At 42.2% G+C, this 16,742-nt stretch overlaps 1 protein-coding gene across 1 annotated transcript in view; it reads left to right on the top strand.

Moving 5' to 3' along the window:
- Positions 1-1,550: 1,550 nt before the first annotated feature.
- LOC126278625 (histidine-rich glycoprotein-like) overlaps positions 1,551-16,742 on the top strand; it is a 31,479-nt gene continuing 16,287 nt past the window's right edge. The window contains exons 1-2 of the mRNA XM_049978864.1: positions 1,551-1,618; positions 2,273-2,335. The gene's annotated coding sequence lies outside the window, so the exon portion shown is untranslated. The remainder of the gene's footprint in view (positions 1,619-2,272; positions 2,336-16,742) is intronic.

Here is a 16,742-nt window from a genome sequence, read left to right as displayed (position 1 = left end):
CCACTCTTAGTAGGGACACCTGTGTATCAGAGAAGAAAATGGAGCATGATCAGTCATTTCTTTACCACTGAGATATATAGGTTCAGAAATGGCTCTGAGCACTATGGGACTTAACTTCTAAGGTCATCAGCCCTCTAGAAATTAGAACTACTTAAACCTAACTAACCTAAGGACATCACACACATCCAGGCCCGAGGCAGGATTCGAACCTGCGACCGCAGCGGCCGCGTGGTTCCAGACTGTAGCGCCTAGTACCGCTCAACCACCTCGGTCGGCAGATATATAGGACCTCCTTCAAAATACTGGTGGGACATATATTTCCCATTCCTCCCGGCGCTGGTTAACAAAACGGCGGGAAACATTTTTTTTTCGTAGCGTCATTTCTGACTACGACATTGTAAGAAATGATCTGTTCTGCTCGCTGGTGATTCGATAGATGGTAAAAATCTAGAACGATAGTTACCCTGTTTTTCACAGAGTAGAAACACATTTCTCACTTCCTCGGTTTCAGTGTATACGCATCCTAATTATGTTGTCGTCCAACAATATTACTTTTATTTTATGACAGGGGTACTTAATATTCGTATAAACAGTGATTTTTCCTTGGTATGTGAATGGAGCTAATAAGAGCCACCTTTGTCGATTAGTTTTAGTAGCTTGCATAATGCTGATTATGCTGTACAGATAGCGGTTCAAAATTAAAGTGCACACCATTTTTAGTCTTTCAATTAGTCAAATTTTTATTCGGTGTTACCACCACGTATTACATGAAAGTCAAATAGTACGAGTAAAACAATAAGAATACATTTAGCTATACAGTGCTATCGCATTTCTACAATGCCGTGTACAGCTGGAAGTCACGAATTCCCATCCATATCTTCCGTTTCTTTCCCCATTCTTTTACTTCAAAACAAAATATCCATGATGCTCTCATAGCTTATAAGCGACAGGAAACTGTACGTAGCTTCGTTTAAAGGTTAATCAGAAATAATATTTGCCACGTTTGTATTTCTGTGCTAATCAAAAAAATGGTTCAAATGGCCCTGAGCACTATGGGACTTAACATCTGTGGTCATCAGTCCCCTAGAACTTAGAACTACTGAAACCTAACTAACCTAAGGACATGATACACATCCATGCCCGGCGTCAGTGCTAATCGATCTACGAGAAAATATTTCGAATAAGATTAATATTGTTCTCCAAGAGCGTAAATTTTGACACCAAAGGTTTGCCCGCCAGGTGCAACCACGCACTGCATATCGATAGAACCAGTCCCTCCTTGAGATTAGGAACATTCCAGGAAGGGTAAACAAAACTTTTACCTGTTATCTCCGGAAAAAGAGCGGATAAGCAACGTGACTGCTTTTCACGTGCTGTTGAAACGTGACCTCAGTTAAATCTATAGGATATTTCTTATATTTTTGTTCCTGGTAAGTGAAAGGATCATTTGATAAAACAGTGCGTCAGACAGATATGTTATCTGCCCCAGATAAGGCTGGATTTTCCCTTTCAAATTCCAATAAGAGTACAGACTGTTGTTTCAGCCCGCCTGCTTGAAACCATACGTAAGTTCGCAAGCACGAGCTGAGGCCGCTCGCGCTGCTTTACTTGTAAATTAGTGAGTACCGTTTCTGCCTGTACCGCACTGAGAATCTAGTGTGCTCGTAAAGCGGCTGCCCGCGGCTGTCTTAAAAGTCTGGCGTAACAATCGGTTATTTGATACTTTACTGAAGTACATTGAAAGATTAAAACTATATCAGATTTAACACCTTTCAGCCGCCAAGTTTCCAACCTATTTTATTTGGCAACCAGTTTCAGCGTTTAACGACGCCATCTTCAGGCCCCTGACTGACGTTTAGGAAGACTATACTTCTATTCCTATACGTCGGTCAGGGGCCTGAAGATAGCGTAGTAAAACACTGAAATTGGTTAACAAATAAAATAAGATTGGAAATTTAACGGCTGAAAGGTGCTTAATCTGACATCCTCTATCGAACAGCCGAGTCCCGCAACCATCTATAGAAAGTGGACATACAGAGATCAAACTATGTTTCCTTTCGCAGCAACCGCACGTCGCACAGTTTTAATCTGTCCGCAAGTCTCCGCTGTGGTGTCGAAGTTTTATGCAAGATAATGTATAACTACAGTGTGCATTTTGAGCTACTTGTTGCAACAGCTAGCGTTCTTTTGCTCTCTTTGAATACTGAAAATACATATTGCAACTATACCTGTCATGTCTTAGTTAACGTGTCATAATGTGTGTCTTTTACAGTTGCGCTGCTGGCCTCATCTTTCTGACGGAGAGCTGGTTGCCGGTGATTTCTAGATTCTTCATGTAAGTAATTAGAAAAAAGAACGATCCTCTTCAAAAGAAATTTGCGCATGTTTTGTGGATTTACTCTCAATGCAACGATTTTTACAGTGGTACAGGTTTTGTAACGATCTGAACGTAATTTAAAAAAAATAATTTTTCTGTGAACATGACCATCGGATGTAAATTTAAATTTCATGTGACTATGGCCTCCCGTCGGGTAGACCGTTCGCCTGGTGCAAGTCTTTCGATTTGACGCTACTTCGGCGACTTTAGCGTCGATGGGAATGAAATGATGATGATTAGGACAACACAACACCCAGTCCCCGAGCGGAGAAAAATCTTCAACTCAGGTGGCAATCGAACCCGGGCCCTTACGATTTACTTTCTGTCGCGCTGACCACTTTTTTTGTTTTGTTTTAAATTGATCTCCTTTAGTTCGTTTTTGTTCGTTGTATCTGCTTGGGGCGGACGTCGCAAGACACCCGTTTCAGTTCGTCGTTGATCCATTAACTCAGTTTTTTTTTATTACAGAGGGCAGCTAACCCTCTAACCGAACACGCTGAGCTACCGTGCCGGCAGACCACTCAGCTACCGGGGGCAGACACCGCGTGATGAACCTGCAATTACTAAGTAGCTAGATCATCTTCCAAAACAATAAATCGAGATCGATTGCTCTTTCGGCCATTCTCTACTCACACCATAGTCGCAGTGTTCAGCTACGTCCAAAATGGGCAAGATTAAATTTATGTTCATGATTAACATCTTCCTTTTTGTTTGGGACTAAATTTCAAGTTCTGGACAACTTTCTTCGTTGTCTTAATCAATAAAAGATAATGCCGTCAATGAACTGGCGGAAACACACTGACAAGAATGCTGTACCAGCGTACCCTGGGTCTAAGCTGGAGTTACTTATGGTACGTCGTCAGAAGCCTCAGGATCCACATCTCGAAATGTGGGGCATTCTTCCCTGTAAAATACCGAGTGAGGTGAAGTACTGACTTAGACGCTTTGTTGTTTTGTTCGGGCAAAGAGCACGTGACAACCAGGTCTTTAGCACTCAAGCTAAGTTACTACAGCCGGCTGGTGCGGCCGATCGGTTTAAGGCGCTTCAGTCTGGAACCGCGCGACCTCCAGGGTCGCAGGTCCGAATCCTGCATCGGGCATGGATGTGTGTGATGTACTTAGGTTAGTTATATTTAAGTAGTTCTAGGGGACTGATGACCTCAGATGTTAAGTCCCATAGTGCTCAGACCTATCTGAACCATTTTCTGAAATTACTGTATTGTCACACAAAACTAAACCTAATCTACAGTGGTGTCCAATATTAAAGCAAAAAACTTCCAATTATGCAACGTTACGTTGATTTTGCCACGAAACAGTATAAAGAGATGATACTTTAGTAGAAACAATGCAAAGAAAAGAGAACGTAAACAACTGCAAGATGCATAACCGTACACAAAAATGTTCTCCGTTTTCTCAAACTTAACGGATTTGCTCAAAAATTCCGACAAGTGGTTAATGTGCTCAGTATGGGGTGTGACCAACCCTGGCAGCAATACAGTCCCAACAACTACGGGACATGCTGTGAATGATAGCATCAAACTCATGTTGAGGCAATTACGCCCATTCTTCCTGCAGAGCTGCTGGCAGATCTTTGAGAGTGGTTGGTGGATGCTGACGTGATGCAGTCCGTCCCCCTAGTGCACCCCAGACATGCTCTGTGAGATTCAAATCGGGAGAGCGAACAGGCCAAGCCATACGTGCAGTGTCTCCCATTTCCAGGAAAACATCAATCACCCATGCTCTATGGTGTCTAGCATTATCGTCCATCAGTACGAAGTCTGGGCCCACAGCACCTTCCTGATATCAGTTAAATCTTGCCAGTTCACCCAGACAATTTCATGGAGAGGTGTTCGACTGGTCAACATAATCCCAGCCGATACCACTAAGGATCCCCTCCTCGAATCGGTCTCTTTCCACAATGTTTGGGCCCCGAAATCACCTTCCATGTTCCCTCCAGATGCGAACCCGTCGAGACACTCTGCAGACAAAATCAGGACTCATTTGTGAAAAGAACATTGGCCCACGGTTTGGCCTCCCAGGTGGCATGTTGACGACTCAATTCTAGACGTTCCCCTCTGTGAAGACGCGTCAGAGGTAGACACACAGCAGGTCTCTGACAATAAAGGCCATCCTACAGAAGCCTTCTATACGCCATTTGCCTCGATAGAACACGTCCAGTGGATGCTGCGAGGTCAGATGCTGGTTGCCATGCAGTACTAAGGCGGTTATTTTGTAACCACACTGTATCTTCAAGCCATACGAATGAACTATTTCAGAATTTGAAACGCAAATAGCTGCTAGCTTGAGTTTCTTAGAAGTAGATACCTTAGGGGTTGCGAAGCAACTCAAATCGCTTGATATGGGCAAGTCTTCAGGTCCAGATTGTATACCGATTAGGTTCCTTTCAGGTTACGCTGATACAATAGCTCCCTACTTAGCACTCATACAACTGCTCGCTCACCGATAGATCTGTACCTACAGATTGGAAAATTGCGCAGGTCGCACCAGTGTTTAAGAACGGTAGTAGGAGTAATCCATCGAACTACAGGCCTATATCATTGATGTCGGTTTGCAGTAGGGTTTTGGAGCATATACTGTATTCAAACATTATGAATCACCTCGAAAGGAACGATCTATTGATACGTAATCAGCATGGTTTCAGAAAACATCGTTCTTGTGCAACGCAGCTAGCTCTTTATTCGCACGAAGTAATGGCCGCTATTGACGGGGGATCTCAATTTGATTCCGTATTTCTAGATTTCCGGAAAGCGACTTCTAATCAAGCTGCGGGCCTGTGGAGTATAGTTTCAGTTGTGCGACTGGATTCGTGATTTCTTGTCAGGAAGGTCGCGGTTCGTAGTAATAGACGGCAAATCATCGAGTAAAACTGAAGTGATATCAGGTGTTCCCCAGGGAAGCGTCCTGGGACCTCTACTGTTCCTGATCTATATAAATGACCTGGGTGACAAGCTGAGCGGTTCTCTTAGGTTGTTCGCAGATGATGCTGTAATTTACCGTCTAGTAAGGTCATCCAAAGACCAGTATCAGTTGCAAAGCGATTAGAAAAGATTGCTGTATGGCGTGGCGCTAAATAACAAAAAGTGTAAGGTGATCCACATGAGTTCCAAAAGAAATCCGTCGGAATTCGATTACTCGATAATTCTCAAGGCTGTCAATTCAACTAAGTAACTGGGTGTTAAAATTACGAACAACTTCAGGCGAGCCAAAGGTTGCGTTTCATTGGCAGGACACTTACAAGATGCATCAAGTCCGCTAAAGAAACAGCTTACACTACACTCGTTCGTCCTCTGTTAGAATATTGCTGCGCGGTGTGGGATCCTTACCAGGTGGGATTGACGGATGACATCGAAAGGGTGCAAAAAAGGGCAGCTCGTTTTGTATTATCACGCGATAGGGGAGAAAGTGTGGCAGATATGATAAGCGAGTTAGGATGGAAGTCATTAAAGCAAAGACGTTTTTCGTCGCGGCGAGATCTATTTACAAAATTTCAGTCACCAACTTTCTTTTCCGAATGCGAAAATATTTTGTTGAGCCCAACCTACAAAGGTAAGAATGATCATCAAGATAAAATAAGAGAAATCAGAGCTCGAACAGAAAAGTTTAGGTGTTCGTTTTTCCCGCGCGCTGTTCGGGAGTGGAAAGGTAGAGAGATAGTATGATTGTGGTTCGATGAACCCTCTGCCAAGCACTTAAATGTGAATCGCAGAGTAATCATGTAGATTTAGATTAGGGTGTCCATTTCAGTTTCATTGAAAAACGGGACATTTAAAATAGATTAGATAAAAACCTGGGACAATGAAGAAAAAACGGGACTTAAATATTCTGTTGAGTAAATTTAAAACACATACAAGTTTACCCATACAACGTGCACTCAGAAGATCCCAAATCACTTTTTACAATTATTCTGCCACACTTTTATGTACTTTATCAAGAGGTGCATTTTCGTTTGAAATTGTGTCATAAAAGTCAGTACACGACACACCATTAAAGTGTGTTTTGACAATGAGCAAGGCCCTCTCTGTTTCAACTTTCATTCATTTTTTTTTATATGACCACAAAGAGTTCACTAACTAAAGCACGCGTTCCGCAGCAGCATTTGACCCAGGAATTGCCAAACAAAACTCCACCAAATCAATCATGTTTTTCATGTTAACGTTTTTACTTTTGAAATAAGCAAATATTTTGCAGCCAGTTTGTAACGAATTGTGCACCACATGTGCTGGACAGCCAACACCTATATTTTTCACTGTGGTCTGTTGCAGTTTATAGAACAAATTGTTTTTCCTTTCCTCTGCTTACCACCAAAATTGGTGTTAGTGTTGTCTGCAGAAACTGCAGTCACCTTTCCCTCAAGATCATATTTCTTTAATACCTCCAGCACATGATTCTGAAGTAAATCTGAAGTTTCTTCACCTAAATTAATCAATTCGTGCACTTTCACCGCGATGCCATTTTCAGGGTGAAAATACCTGATAAGGAGAGGAACCAACTTCAAATCCGGATGATTCGATGTATCAATCATTACAGAAATGAATCGAGCACTTCTCAGTTCATTTAAAACCTGCTGAGCTGCATACGGTGCAATAACATTTGAAACGATTGCATTACATTTTGTGTGTCCACATGTGAATTTAGGATTGAAAAGTTTTTTAACAACTGCTCTAGTACAGTCGGTTGACTTAAAGCTATGGTTATGCATTGCACTGTGGTATGCAAACGTAGCTTCTTGTGCTGCCAACTGCCTATCCATTTCTGTTACTGATTTAAAGTTTACATAGTAGTCACTCACGCATTTATTTGATGTTTTCGTTTGATCACTCATGCGATGCTTCTTCGTCTTAATGTGATTTACAATGTCAGACCTTCCGCCATGACCAACAGCAAATTTTAATCTGCACAATTTACTTTCTAGTTTCTCCACTACCAGTGATAAAAGGAAACTCGCTTTTCATATTCCTGTTAAAATTACACTTTCGTTTGGCATAATGAAACAGTGATTGCACAGTGAAAAACAGTGTGGTGACGAAAGCCAGAGGTGTATCGAGAGGTTGCAACAATGGAAAATTGTAGAGTATCTCTGGGCCGAAAGGACGGATTCAGTGGATAGATTTAGAAGAGAAGAATCTTCGTTGTTTTTCGTAACCTATAGTGCGTTTAAAATTACTTGCGTTTTTTGACAGTTCGGTACATGTTTGCGGTATGCTGAAAGTCATCACACGCTTCCTAGGGTAAATAATTGCGCAGTTAATAGGAAGTCAAACAACCAGTAGCGTAAAATACTCTAGCCAAGCGGGACATTTGAGCGTCCACAAAAAAACTTTCGGGACAGCGGAACATTTTGGTAAAAAATGGGACTGTCCCGGGAAAGACGGGACGAATGGTCACCCTAATGTAGATAGATACACATACTAAAAAGGTACCGTCGTACACTTACAGCCAAATAATGGTCCTCTCTTTCTGATGTCACACGTTTTCAGCCCTGCCCTGGTCTTCGGGATACAATTTCGGTCTCTATAAACTGTCGCCACATCCGAGAAACAACAGAACGATTCACATTAAGCCACCGCGCCACATCAGTATGCTACTAACCTGTGCCAATTCTTCCTATGGCTCTCCACCGCAAACAGCCTGGTAGGCGTTTTCTGTGACCTGGTGGATGGCATCCGAAGTTCACTGAGGCTTTTTGCAGATGATGCTGTGGTGTATCGAGAGGTTGCAACAATGGAAAATTGTACTGAAATGCAGGAGGATCTGCAGCGAATTGACGCATGGTGCACAGAATGGCAATTGAATCTCAATGTAGACAAGTGTAATGTGATGCGAATACATAGAAAGATAGGTCCCTTATCATTTAGCTATAAAATAGCAGGTCAGCAACTGGAAGCAGTTAATTCCATAAATTATCTGGCAGTACGCATTAGGAGTGATTTAAAATGGAATGATCATATAAAGTTGATCGTCGGTAAAGCAGATGCCAGACTGAGATTCATTGGAAGAATCCTAAGGAAATGCAATCCGACAACAAAGGAAGTAGGTTACAGTACGCTTGTTCGCCCAATGCTTGAATACTGCTCAGCAGTGTGGGATCCGCACCAGGTAGGGTTGATAGAAGAGATAGAGACGATCCAACGGAGAGCAGCGCGCTTCGTTACAGGATCATTTAGTAATTGCGAAAGCGTTACGGAGATGATAGATAAACTCCAGTGGAAGACTCTGCAGGAGAGACGCTCAGTAGCTCGGTACGGGCTTTTGTTAAAGTTTCGAGAACATACCTTCACCGAACAGTCAAGCAGTATATTGCTCCCTCCTACGTATATCTCGCGAAGAGACCATGAGGATAAAATCAGAGAGATTAGAGCCCACACAGAAGCATACCGACAATCCTTCTTTCCACGTACAATACGAGACTGGAATAGAAGGGAGAACCGATAGAGGTACTCAGGGTACCCTCCGCCACACACCGTCAGGTGGCTTGCGGAGTATGGATGTAGATGTAGATGTGTCATATTTCACCGTCTGTGACTGTGTACACAGCGACTGTGGATGTGGGACTACCCGGGAAACACTGCCCTGTTTGCTACACGCCCTGACGTCATCGTTGGCGTGATTGTCAGTTGACAGGAGTGACGCCTTACGCGCAGAACACGAACGTACGGACATCTATCGACAGTTTGTATGATTATATCGTTAATTAGTCGCAGGTCGAGGAAATAGCGATTTGTTGATTTAATGACACCAGTGTATAACAAAAATAGAATACAGACCAGCAACTACTCCGTGGGAACTCGCACCAGCCAACACTCTTGAAACTTGCGAAAGGGGACTCTGAGATCTCACGCCTGCGAAAATTCATCATTGTTTGTCTGTCCTGTCTGTCTGCTGTTAGGACTGCAGAAAGAGTTTGCAACAGAAGCTATTGAACAATCTTTCTCGGCTGCTGCATTCGTCAGGTCGCTGAAACGACTTCCCAGATCCCATGGTACCCAATCAAATATTACCGCCTTCCCTAGATTTCGTAGGTGAAGGAGGCACATGCAACTGATTCACACCAGAAATGAGTGCGCACGAGGAATTTCATGACTCCGCGTGCTGCAGCATTCTCAGTTCCACATTATGTTCACATCATAAGCGAAGAATTAGTTCAGAGATCGGAACTTGAGGACATAATAGGAACAAATCACTGATCAGACAAGATTATCCCTCTTCATCAAGCCGGCACTGAAAACTGGAAAATACTTGTGACGCAGGAATAAGATATTATGCAAAGAAAATTTATAGGTGAATTCCACAGCGTTTCCTCTCCTGTAGTCCAGGAAATGGGACCTATGACCGCTGTTTGGGCCCTTCCCCCGAATCAACAAACCAACCAATGTAAAATAATTATGGACGACTTGAAAGTTCAATCCTTGTCAAGAAAAGGAATCTGGTACACAAGAAGACTGATTATATCTGCTTCTCTGCTAACAAATGGCTTAATTTCAAATGGTTAGCCACCAGCTAGATGGAATAGTGCAGGCATAAACATATATGCTTGAAGTACTACGAGCAGCTATCCTTAGATAGACGATGGCAAATCGCAAGCCTTCATATGAAGGCACCGCATACAGTGGGAACATGTGACCATCTTCTGTAATCTCGTAATTCGAATAAGTCTTGGTGATCCATACACCTGACACTCCTAATACCCAGGATCTGTGAGTAACGCATTTCAAGATGTTCTGTGCCTTTGGAGCACCTAATTGATTCCAACCGTAATATACTATTGGTTGCTAAAATTACTACAGGAAGGATAGCAAATAACGAAAATTTTTACTTACTATGCGAGTGAAGTGTAGTAGAATGATTAAATTTGTAGGTGATATGGTGATATACAGCGTGCGAAATTTAGAACACAGAGCTTCCATCTCGGGCACAGACAGTGGTTGTAACTTGGCTGAGCGCTGAGTCGAGCTGGGCATGACTGGCATATACAGATAGGTCATTCCACGCTGTTTTGACTCTGTGCTACAGTTCATTAATCTAAATGGCTCGAGACTGGCGAAGGCTGGTCTCTCGAGAATGCATGGGTGAGAGACGTGGAATACTTGCTAGCTGGAACAACGGCCAAACACCCCCTGTGTCGAGATAGGTCAGGACAACACAGGCAACATGCAGTCTTGCGTTATCCAGTTGATAGACAATGTCATGGGGACGTCAAAAACAGGGCACAGCCACTGGCCTTAACACGCCACTAACGTAACGCCCGCTGCCCAGTTCCCGATTATACGAATCAGAGCTGATGTTGTGTATCCTGTGACACCTCGTACCATCAAGTCAGGTGCTTGGTCTTTATGACGGTGACAAATGCAGTCTGGCATTGTTCGTTCCCCTCCGACCCTTTACACACAGAAATTTCTAGCTGCTGTACGTAGAACTGAGACTCTTGTGAAACGACAGCGTTGTGCCCCACCTGGGGAGTGTCTAACGTCATTAAAATGTTTCGGACCGGAAGCCCGCATCACGCGACTAGATACTGTACGCATCTAGCTGCCGCGACGGATGGACAGCTGACTCGGAACTCCCTGCTGAATGGAATGTGCTTGTACACTGAAGAGCCAAAGAAACTGGTACACCTGCCTAATATTGTGTAGGGCCCCCCGCAAGCACGCAGAAGTGCCGCAACACGACGCGGCATCGACTCGACTAATGTCTGAGGTAGTACTGGAGGGAATTGACACCATGAATCTTGCAGAGCTGTAAACAAATCATTAAGACTACGAGGGGCTGGGGATCTCTTCTGAAGAACACGTTGCAAGGCATCCCAGATATGCTCAACAATGTTCATGTCTGGGGTGTTTGGTGGTCAGCGGAAGTGTTTAAACTCAGAAGTGTGTTCCTGGATCCTCTCTGTAGCAATTCTGGACACGTGGGCCGTCGCATTGTACTGCTGGAATTGCCCAAGTCTGTCGGAAAGCACAATGGACATCAATGAATGGATGTGATCAGAGAGGATACTTACGTACGTGGCACCTGTCAGAGTCGTATCTAGAATTATCAGGGATCCCATATCACTCCAACTGCATACGCCCCTTACTATTAGCCTTCAGCAGCTTGAACAGTCCCTGCTGACATGCAAGATCCATGGATTCATGATGTTGTCTCCATATCTGTACACGATAATCCGCCCGATACAATTTGAAACGAAACTCGTCCGACCAGGCAAAATGATTCCAGTCATCAACAGTCCAATGTCGGTGTTGATGGGCCCAGGCGAGGCGTAAAGCTTAGTGTCGAGCAGTCATCAAGGGTACACAAGTGGGCCTTCGGCTCCGAAAGCCCACATCGATGATATTTCATTGAATGGTTCGCACGCTGATACTTGCTGATGGCCCAGCATTGAAACCTGCAGCAATTTGCGGAAGGGATGCACTTGTGTCGCTGAACGATTCTCTTCAGTCGTCGCAGTTACTGTTCTTACAGGATCTTTTCCCGGCCGCAGCGATGTTTTACCGGATTCCTGATACTCACGATACACTCCTGAAATGGTAGTACGGGAAAATCCCCACTTCATCGTTACCTCGGAGATGCTGTGTCCCATCGCTTGTGCGCCGACTATAATACCACTTTCAAATTCACTTAAATCTTGATAACCTGCCATTGCACCAGAAGTAACCGATCTAACAACTGCACCAGACACTTGTCTTATATAGGCGTTGCCGACCGCAGCCTGTTTACATATCTCTGTATGCATGCCTGTACCACTTTCTTTGGCGCTTCAGTGTGTATTTGAGGGGAATTACTTTGAAGGGGATGAAGTTGACGATAAATAAATAAAGGTTCTTTTGATCATACCTCGTAGATCGCGTTACTCCCATCTCTTTTGCTTACGCTGAAATGCTAATTTGCATATCGAAGTATGTAGCAAACTTCAGGCAGTTTGTCATTCGTTTCTCGCCGCACCACGGTGTCGCAATTTCAATGCATGCTTATCTTCAGTTACCAGGCGAGAAGGCGCAGTGGATAGCACATTAGACACGCAAGGAATGGTATTCAAATTCCCATCCAGTCATTCAGATATAGCTTTCCCGTTCTTTACACAAAGCGATGATGGCGAATTCTTGGATGGCTGCAAGGGCGATTTCATTCTCCATCCTCGTGCAATCCGCGATTGTGGTCCGCCTCGAATGACGTCGTCATTGATGAGATATTATATTCTTCCTTTCTATTTCCTATAGTCTCTCATCTCTAGCGCCCTCTTTCACTCATAGCTGTTTGTGCAGTCTGTATCTCCAATAGAGCTGTTAACGCGCATTTTACTTTACTCAGCTTGTGTGATCCTCAAGTCTCAATAATTTGAAGAGTGTACCAGAACATTCACCTCGCAAACTTCCGACTGTTTACGAATTTTGCAACAGTTTCCACAAGTTGTGTGAAAGTACAAATTCTACCTCTCCATATAAAATGGCTCACTGCAGTGGCGGCTAGCAAAGCTACAGGCATGCACAGTATCACTCTCACTCCCACCCATCTGTTTTGTTGGTCGAGTCTCCTAGTTCAGTGACTCTGCAACCTGTAAAACCTAGCTGCCTACCTTCGCAGCACGAGCTCCTCCTACGTCACACCCCTTCACGTGACACGTTCGTGTCCTTGAAACGTAATAACAAGCCGTAGAAGACGTTGGTTCGCCAATATATAAGTAAGAAACTCTTCTGATAAGTACAGACCATATAGTTGAGGCCTTGTGTCTTCGAATTAAGTTGATATACAAAGCATCATAATTCCATTTCTATTCTATTCTATTCTATTATTAAGTAATATGTGCGTGATAACAATTCTCCTGTCATGTGTTCACGCTCAATCGCGACCGTTAGATAAAAGGATCATTTGACAATTTTATAACACTCATTTACTAAGATCGCATTAATGCACGGAATTTAAAATTAATTTTTTTATTTATAAGATAATAAACATATAATAGAACTACTACAATACATATTTACAATGAACACATTACTGCACTGAAAGCGTGCAGAAGTTAGATTGTACTATATATCATCAATGGAGTAGAAGAAGTTGGCCACCAATAAAACCTCTAGGCTTCTCTTAAACTGAATTTCTCAGTTACTGAAAATGTGTGTTCCTGAATAATGCACACCTTTCTGTTCAAGAGTAAGTGGCTTTAAATCCTTGTCAAGATTATTCTTATTTCTAGTATTGATTCCATGAACTGAGTTGTTGGTTTGAAAAAAGTGATATACTTTTGATGACAAATTTCATTAAGGAATAAATATATTGGGAAGCAGTAGTTAGTATCCCTAGTTCCCTAAACAGGCTTCTGCAGGATGTTGTTGAGTCCACACCACATATAACTCTTACTGCACGTTTTTGTGCCCAGAAAACTTTACCTTGGCTTGATGAATTACCCCAAAAAATAATCCCATATGACATTATGGAATGAAAGTACGCATAGTATGCAAACTTTTTCATTTTTATATCCCCTATGTCTGACAGAGTTCACTTTGCAAATAGAGATTTGCTTCAGCAGTTCTGTGGTGTGCTCCTCCCAGTTGAATTTATTATCAAGCTGTAATACCAAGAATTGAACACTGTCCAATTCTTCCATCTGCTTGTCGTCATATGTTAGGCATATACTTGTGGGACACCCTTACAAGTTCTGAACTGCATGTAGTGTGTTTCTACAAAGTTTAGTGACAAAGAATTGGCTAGGAGCCAGTGATTAATGACCACTTGATTTGTTATTTATTGTAATGTTTGTATCATTGGCAAACAAAACAAACTTGGCATCTGGTAATGTTACTGATGGAAGGTCATTGAGATACACAAGAAAAAGTAAGGGCCCTAAGATGGAACCCTGTGAGACCCCACATGTAATTATCTCCCACTTGAATGATGCCTGATAGCTTAATACATGTCTCTTTCCTAATAACACCCTTTGTTTCCTGCCAGAGATATAAGATTTGAACCATTTTGCAGCGTTTCCTGTTACACCATAATATTCTAGTTTGCTTAAAAGGATATTGTGATTTACCAGTCAAATGCCTTTGACAGATCACAAAATATACCAGTTGCCTGAAATTTTTTGTTTAATAAATTAAGCATATTTTGTAAGTGTAGATAGCCTTCCTAGTATCAGAAGCCTTCAGAATTCCAAACTGCGACTTTGATATTACGTTATTTGTGATAAGATGGTTATAAAGCCAATTGTACATTACATTTTCTAAAAATTTTCAGAATGCTGGCCAAAGTGAAACTGGATGGAAATTTGACACTATTTTTTGTCTCCCTTCTTAAACCGCATATTCCAACCATTCAGGAAATATTCCACTGATAATCGACTGATTACACAGATAGCTTAATATGTTACTTAACTCAGAGTAACATTCTTTAATTAACTTTGTTGATATTTCACAATACCCACTAGATGTTTTTGATTTTAAAGATTTTATGATGAACATTACTTCTGCTGGGTTAGTGGGGGTAAAATTCATATTATGGAAGTTACTTGAAATGTCTAATCAGTACTGCGAATATTATGCAGCGAGGTAGATCCACTCATTATCATCGTCACAAGCAATGACACAGTGGCATCGAGTGTGCTTTTTTCGTCATTATCTAATCACATCCAAAGCTGGAATTATTTTCATTATAAAAATCAAACATTTGTTCATCACTGAAAATCACTTTGAACTCGGTTTTACATATTTCACTTAGCAACATCCATTCTACATCTACATCTATTCGGATGCTCTGCAAATCACACTTAAGCGCCTGGCAGAGGGTTCATCGAACAACCTTGACAATAATTCTCTATTATTCCCCTCTCGAACAGCACACAGAAGAAAAGAACACCTATATCTTCCTGTGCGAGTTCTTATTTCCCTTATTTTATTGTGATGATCGTTTCTCCCCATGTAGGTCGGCGTCAACAAAATATTTTCGCATTTGGAGGAGAAAGTTGGTGGTTGAAATTTCGTGAGAAGATCCCTCCGCACCGAGAAACGCCTTTGTTTTAATGAAGTCGACGCCAAATCCTGTATCATATCCACAACACTTTCTCCCCTATTTATCGACACTACAAAACGTGCTGCCCTTCTTTGACCTTTCTCCAAGAACTTTGTGAATCTTATCTGTAAGCATCCCACTCCGCGTAATGGTACTCCAAAAGAGGACAGACAAGTGAAGTGTAGTGTAAGCAGTCTCTTTAGTAGATCTGTTGGATCTTCTAAGTGTTCTGCCAAATAAATCACAGTCTTTGGTTCGCCTTCCCCACAGCATTCTCTATAGGTTCTTTCCAACATAAGTTGTTTGCAATTGCAATTCGTAGCCATTTAGTTGAATTTATGGCCTTTAGATTTGATTGATTTATCGTGTAACCGAAGTTTATCGGATTCCTTTTACTACTTAAGTAGGTGACCTTACACTTTTCATTACGAGTTTTTAGGGTCAACTGCCATTTTTCGCAACAGGCAGACATCTTTTCTAAATTTGTTTTGATCTTATGATGACTTTACTAGACAATAAACGACAGCATCATCTGCAAATAACCTAAGGCGGCTACTTAGGCTGTCTCCTAAATCGTTTATATAGACAAGGAACAGCAGACGTCCTATAAAACTACCTTGGAGAACGCCATAAATCACTTCTGTTTTACTCGATGACTTTCCATCAGTTACTACGAACTGTGTCCACTCTGACAGGAAATAACGATTCCAGTCACACAATTGAGACGATACTCCATAAGCACGCAATTTCACTACAAGGCGCTTGTGTGGTACAGAGTCAAAAGCCTTCCCGATATCCAAAAATACGGAATCAATTTGAAATCCCTAGTTAATAGCACTCAACACTTCATGCAGATAAAGAGCTAATTGTGTCTCACAAGAACGATGTTTCCTAAATCGATGCTGACTGTGTGTCAATAGACAGTTTTTTCTAGGTAATTCATAATGTTCGAACACAATAAATGTTCCAAAATCCTGCTGCAGATCTACGTTAGTGATATGAGCCTGTAATTTAGTGGATTAGACATATTACCTTTCTTGAATATTGGTGTGGCCTGTGCAGCTTTCCACTCTTTGGGTACGGATGTTTCATTGAGCCAGTGGTTGTATACGATTGTTAAGTATGGAGCTATTGCATGAGCATACTCCGAAAGAAACCTATTTGGTGTACAGTCTGGACCAGAAGACTTGCTTTTATAAGGTGCTTCACTACTCCGAGTGCAACAATTAAAGTTCCTCAAACGAGAGGCAGATGTAGGCCTTCTTTTACAACAGCCTCATTTAACACGAAATGGGGTAATAAGTATTTAGGAGCAGCAGCTTGCAATAAAAGGTTTTCGACA

The sequence above is a fragment of the Schistocerca gregaria genome, chromosome 6 (genome assembly GCF_023897955.1).
Source record: "Schistocerca gregaria isolate iqSchGreg1 chromosome 6, iqSchGreg1.2, whole genome shotgun sequence".
Classification (NCBI taxonomy): Eukaryota; Metazoa; Arthropoda; class Insecta; order Orthoptera; family Acrididae; genus Schistocerca; species Schistocerca gregaria.
This window is presented reverse-complemented; position numbering and strand designations above follow the sequence as displayed.